Source organism: Acanthisitta chloris, unplaced genomic scaffold, assembly GCF_000695815.1.
Source record: "Acanthisitta chloris isolate BGI_N310 unplaced genomic scaffold, ASM69581v1 scaffold3034, whole genome shotgun sequence".
In the NCBI taxonomy this organism is placed as follows: Eukaryota; Metazoa; Chordata; class Aves; order Passeriformes; family Acanthisittidae; genus Acanthisitta; species Acanthisitta chloris.
In genome coordinates, this window is record NW_008667560.1 from 36154 (window position 1) to 42982 (window position 6829).

The window sequence follows — 6829 nt, forward strand, 5'->3', positions numbered from 1 at the left end:
AAAGTCTAAATTGATTATCTGAGTGCTGATAGATCTCCACCACGACTTGGCAAAAGGAGCTGTGTAAATCCTACAGCCTTTGCAGTAAGCTGACAAACCAGAGGGTTTGAGCAGCTGCTGGCTCAGTTCCTTCTGCTTCAGCTGGTGTTTCAGGGCCTTTCCTTGGCCATCAGCAGTAGAGGTTGTGAGAAGATAACACCTTCATGAAACGTAAGTGCGTGAAGTTTCTAAAATTACCCCTAGAATGAAGTTTGAAATCTCTCCCTCATAGTATGTTCAGGATTCATGGGGATACTGAGCTTTGCTCCCAAGGGGAGAACAGTCAGCACAATCTGGAGTCAGTGACAATTTATCATTCCCTGGCACGAGTGATGACCTGCCCAAGGATAACTTCTCCCTCACGGTTCTCCCTCCCTGTAGCTCTGAGCTTGGCCCATCTGAGAGCTGCAGTCATATTCCTTGTACACCCAAGACCATTCTCTGCTCCAGAAGTTACAACATCCCTGAGATGGCAAATGGCTTGGAAGGTTTGCTGCAAAAGATGCCTAATTACTGCATGTATTTATAGCCCTCCTTGGAATTGCTGTCTCCAGGGAGACAGGTAAGCACAGAGTGAGTGCTGGGAGAGGGAGAGGTGACTCCTGAGCAGAGATGAGAAGGGGCTGAGCCTTGGGGTCCCTTCAGTCCTGGCTGGTTAATATTTTGTAGGCTGGGCAGGTTGTTTTTCTGGAATGCAAGTGTGTGTTGCATACATCCCTGGAACAGTGGAAGGTTTCTCATCTGCAATAGTAAATTAATAAACAGCCAGACTGTTCTGGCATCAAACTTTTATACTTGTGCTTTTCTATAAGAAATGACCTTATATAATTAGGTACATTACAGTGGTATGAATTTGTCATAAATATCTGTATGGTGGAGCAGTGGATACGGCACGGGGTGAAATCGTGTTCTGTTCTCATTTGGAAGTGCTCTGACAAATGCTGTCTGGGGAAAAAAAAAAGACACGTTTACCTCTAAATTTAACCTGATTGATTCTTTTGCAAAGGTGTCATTGCTTGGGTGCAAACAGAGCACAAACTGCACGAACGAACTCCTCGTGCACAGCGAACTCACTTTGGAGAGTGCTGATTTGCCTTTCGCTGCCTTTCTTAGAGCTGCTCAGAATTAAACATGATGCTTTAAAAAGACTTCGTGCAGCGTTCCCAGAACATACATAATTTTGAGCAACTTTCCTGACAATTGCTTTTTTATGGGCCTTGATGGAAGGGAACGACAATCCTCCCGTTCCCTGGAGGAGTGTCTGTCTTTGCAGACAGAGACGCTGCTGCGATTTTATTCGGGTTCTATGTACAACCTCCTGGTTTGGGAGTAGCTGAGGTGTGGTGCAGGGATGTGGCAGCTGTGCCCTGGGAGGGCTGGTGGCATCGGAATCTGAGTTCTGTCTCACGTTGTTTGTACTGGACATGGCAGGCTGAGTGTGATGGGATCCTTGGGATGGCTGTTCCCAGTCGAGTGGAGCCCCAGGATGCTGCTTCCCCTCCCAGCTCTTAAACCCTCATTAACCAGCTTGACAACATGAAAGCAAGACACAGGGTGCTTGTATTTGGGCAAAGTTGGGGGTGTATTGAGCCAGTTAGAAAGGAGAGAGCCAACACTTCCCCAAGTGTCTCGGCCTCTTGTTTCTCAGGCTGGTGCTGGAGCAGTTCCCGCTGCACACGACAGCTCTCGTTGAATGCAAATAATGAATGTTAATCCAGCCTCATTGTTCCCGGGTCAAACACCAAAGAAAAAGGAATCAGTCAGGGTGACAGTGTGGTAAATCGTGTTTGTTTGCTTGGCGCATTAGGTTGGGCTTTGCCTCCTTTTCTTCCCCCTCGCGTTCCCTGCCGGAGCGCGTGGAAGGGAGCAGGAATTCCAGCTGGGCTCTCTCCTCCTCCCGAGCTGAGGACTTCTGTCCTCTGTTTGTTGTTATGCAATACTGTGCTGGCTCTCAAGGAGGGGGAAAAAATTGTCTGCCAATCTGCCTGTGATATTTGGATGATTTATCTCATTCCTCTTCGGAGTAACCTAACGTTGACATTATTCGTGAACTCCGAGCCTTGCTTGCGTTGTTCTTGCTAGTAGAAAACACAGCAAGGATGTAGGGGGTAATTGAACCCAGATGCACCCAAGGCTGCTCAGCCAGACTGTTATTTTAGCCTACACTAGTAGGTTTTTTAATACGAGTTTGACCTTACTTTGAAACATTCTCAAAATACCATACTTTAATATCAATTGATGCTTTAAGATGGGGTAGAGCCATTGGGGAAAGTAATGAAACACTTTCTACCTGTTAATGCAGGAGATAGAGAGGGAGTTTTGGAGTTAATTTATGTGCCTAAGGAACAAGCTTTACATGCTGCCTGTCTAATTGGGGCGTTATCGTGTGCCTGGGGTTGGGATCATGACCAGCAGGGAAAACTTATCCCTCAGCTTGCCCTGGGCCACTTGTGTGTGCCTGGCCCTGCAGTGAGGAGGCAGGTTGGGAGCTTTGAGGCTCTCAGGGATAGGAAGATTGACCCACAGTCCATGTCAGTGAGTTATTAAACAGAGTTTAATAGCCACGGTACATATTCATCTTAATTATTTTTAATGGGAGGTAGATGTTTGGTGTATGTGTTCGGGGAGGTTAAGCTGCATTAAACAGCTTAGAAATGCAGTCCTGATTTAGAAAAAAAAAACATAAAAAAAACCCCCCAACAAACCAAGCCATGTTCTTCTGCCAGAATGGTAGTTTGATTTTTTGACATACATGTAATGTACTTTGCATATCCACTGTGTTTTCCTAAAGGAGGAGCTGGTGGAAGGAGGATGGAGCAGAGCTGTGTTTCGCTGCTCAATACAGGCTTTGTCAGGAGCAACTGGGCACACACACAAAATCTGATGTGTAATTAAATTTCCTGTGAAGATGCCATACCTTTCTCTGCTAAAACAGAGCAGGTTTTCGTTCATTGTTGCTCCCCTCAGGTGGAGCTGAGCCTGCTGCCTTTCTCATGTGTCTGGATAATTGTCCTTTAGCAAAGAATAATAAAGGAATTAAAGTTTTGTGGTTGTACATCAACAGCTTGAAGGAAAGGAATAGAGAAACAAGGTTTTGTGGTTGATCTTGAAGTTAAATACTTCAGCTGACTAATTTTTTCCATTTTGGAGTTAATTCCTGTCACTGCTTGTGGTGAAACAGCGAAGGGATGTTCAAGGAATATTGAAAATGAGTGAGTCAGAGTTCTTTACAGTGATTTTGAGGTGTTACTGTGGTTCAGCTGATGTGGTGCTGTCATTTATTCCCAGCCCTGGTCCAGGGTCGGTGTAAAAAGCGAAGCTTTAATGGAAGTGATAGTGGCAAACTGCATCAAACCTGTTTGGCTCTGGGCACTGCAGCCTCAAATGGAGAAAGCAAGAAATTAAAAATGGTTTAGTGTTTTTTCTTTCTGTTCTCTTATCAGAAATGTTCATTCAGACTCTAACAACTGTTAGAACAAGATAACAACTTCAGGCCAGCTGTCAAATGTTTACCATTATCAAACCTCTCCCTAGGGTAAGATGCGACTTTGGCTCGCCTCACCGGCAGTAATTTAATTTTTCCTTCGTTCTGACTCGGAAATGGCAGCATTTTTCAAAGCTTCCTCCCACTGATGGCTGAAATTTTCCTTGTGAAATGATTTCCACCAGTCTTGAATCTTTCTTGCTTCTGCCGTCTTCACCTTTCCTGATGGTTCTGCAACTCATCACCAGCTATGCGAACTGACAGTTCACATCCTGGGGCAGCAGCCTGGCTTGGCCTGCAGAAAGGAGCAGCCTGACCAAATTTACGCTCACAAGATCTCTTAATTCACAAAAGCATTTGCTCCAGTTCCTGCTCTCTGCTGCAGGGGCTTTTGGGGGGGCGAGCAGGAGCGCGGTCGGAGGGGAGAGAGGCTCTCTTCACACTCTGCTGAGTCCACAGCCTGCCCAGATGAAAAACAGACGGAAAGAGACATTTCCAGCCATCTTGCTGAGCTGGGCAGGGGTTCACTGAACTGTGCAGCGTAGCACCAGGCCCATGTATCATTTAATGTGCTAATTTCTGCTGCCTTTTTTTTTTTTTTTTTTTTTTCCTTGAGTGAAGGAGTCTCTCATTTTGTTGACAAGCATATTAAAATTAAAAAGTGGAAACGGTTAAAAGAGAGCCTGAAAATGTAAACTCGATACCCACCGGTTCCTTCCTGCTTTGACATGAGAGATCTGCTTAGTTTTGCAAAGCCTCTGACAAATGAGAATAGTCAGAATAAGTTTTCTGTTTGGTCTGAGCCGCACGTAACATGGTGATTATTTTTTTCCCTCCCTCACAAGCTGAAACACATGCCATATGCTTGCCCAAATGCTTCCCCTTCTTGCACTGCGAGACAGAGCCGAAACTTTTGTTCCATTCTTTTCCTAGGCAAGGATTTTGTTCCTTCTCCCACCCAAGGCAGTTTGCAGCCAGTGAAAAGTGATGCTTCCCCTGCTCACTCCGTACCAAAAGGTCATTCAGACACTTTGCTGGGGATTCTTTGGCTCTCTGTTGGAAGCTTCTCCTAAGAATAACCCATTTTACATTTTTTGTGATTACTTTGGAGGGGAAAAAAAAGTGCTATAATACCAGAATGGAAATGGGGAGACACAACATTCCAAGTAACCTGATCACACTCCTGTAGTATTTGCTTTGGTACTTCCCTATCATTAGCTCTCCAGTTGCTTAAGGAGCAGCTGCAGAGTCTGGTAAATGAATATATGTTGTAGTCAAAAGTTTAGACAGAAGGAAAAGTTGGTTTGTGCTAACACAAATCCTGAGCCTGCTAACTGGGATTGTAATTGTAGGTGGAGGATATTTTTCAGCTCTTTTGGTGTGTAAGGTAGTTGTGTGTCTCAGTAAGGATGAGGTTTTACAAAATAAATATGTTTATATACATTTCTAATGGCATCTCATGTCATTAGCATTAACTCTACTTGTATGTTCTGTTTTCGGAGCTTTCAAGCATTCTGAGAAATATATGAGAGATTTGCAAACAGGGGCAAGGAGGGGTCAGAGGTATCAAATCCATGGATTGCAGCTAGCACAGAGCCTGCCTTAGTAATGGGAATTAATGGGAGAGCTTCCTTCTGCTCAGACTGGGAGGAGCACAAACCAGTGGGGACTGGTCGAGGTATTTGTCATCTTAATAAACTGACAAAACGGAAAAATAAACACCAATCTTATCAGTCTGCATTTTTTTTTTTTTGTTGGGGATGAAAGTGTTTGAAGGAAAAATCATAAAGGAATCCATGGTAGCTCAAGGAGGTTAAACTCAACAGTTGTTTCCCTTTGAAGTGTATGACCACGAGGTTAATTGCCAAAACTGCTTGTGGAAAAGGTGGTAACAATTTAACAAGACTGTACAACTGCAGCCACTCAGATGAGTATCAGGTGTTTGCAGATGGGCTTGGTTGGCTTGTTGGGGTTTGGGTTTTTTTTTTTTTTTTTGTTTTTTTTTGTTTTTTTTTTTTTCACTTCGCCTAACAGGAAAAAGAGAGAAAAAACCAGAATGAGAACCAGGGGACCGAGAGGGAGAAGAAAAGCCCAACTAAACAGCCAATAATTCCTTGTTTGCTTTGCCAATGAGGCTGTAATTGGCCGGAGGTTAATCGCAGCCGTGGATTGGCGGCGCTCGCCCCGTCGCGAGATGCGATCGCTGGAGCTTTCCCATCCCTTCCCCAGGCTCACAGCCACTCTGATTTATTAATCCCAGCAAGACTGCTGCAAGGAGTTTACAGTTCAGGGCACGAGGTTTTGTGTTTCTGCCCCTCGCAGTCCAGTTTGTTCCAGAATTTCTTTCTCCTGTAGGTTTGTTTGTGCCTTTCAGAAACTGCCACACTTCCACATCTTTCTTAATTTAGTGGGAACAAAGTCTTTAAGCACAGAATTCCCTGAAGCCCTCCAGAAACCCAATTAGGTCAATGCAATATCATAATTGGGAAGCTGAAATCCCTTACCATTAGTTACACTGGGTAAACAGAGATGCAGAAGTGTGATAGAAAGAGAAGGAGGAGAAATTCTTTGAACGTTGCTTTACGCTTCCAGAGGGGGAGAACCTTTCTAATTTTAACAGTATCATCAGGGTAGTGTAATTTTGACATCCCTCCTCAGAATTCAGCAGTGGTTTTCTTTTTTTTTCCCATGGTTGTATTTTATATCCGTAGCAATTTGTGGAACTTGGAAAATGTGTACAAAGAGCAGTTTTTTCCTGTAGACAAAGAGTTGGCAATGCCTGAAAACAATAAGAATCTTTCAATCGTTAGCTCAACTCTTTGAAGCTCAAAGGAAGTTTGTTTATGATGGAAACCTTGCTCACCAGTCACTAATCCCCTTTTACATGGATTTCTCTCTGTCAGATATCCTTAATGAACTGCAAGTTTTATTAACAGCCACTCCAATAATACTTGCACGGCTCAACGTTCGGCCGAGCGGCCGGCAAAGCTCCGAAACCTTTGTACTAAAACATCTTTTACTTGCTCAGCTCTGCAGCCAAAGCAGCAGCCTGAGTTCTAAATTTAAGGCACACTGTAATTTTTCATGTGTTCTTTTGCTGTTTACATCTTGTGTATTAAGAGCAAAACCTCTTCTGGGCAGGTCCTGCCTTTGCAGCGGTCGGAACGCTGCGCTCCAGCTGGAGCATCACGGGATGTTGCTCCTGCCACCACTCGCAGCAGGCAGGAAATGTTGGGTGATGTACCTCAGGAGATCACATCTCTTTGAGCTGTCAACGTGGATCGTGGTGGAATCACCCAAATCACG

General features: G+C 44.4%; 1 protein-coding gene across 1 annotated transcript in view; it reads left to right on the forward strand.

Annotated features, from left to right (window-relative positions):
- Nucleotides 1-6829, forward strand: part of LOC103800167 (breast carcinoma-amplified sequence 3-like) — a gene marked incomplete at its 5' end in the record, with an annotated part of 182864 nt that overhangs the window by 29927 nt on the left and 146108 nt on the right. The gene's annotated exons all lie outside the window — the stretch shown is intronic.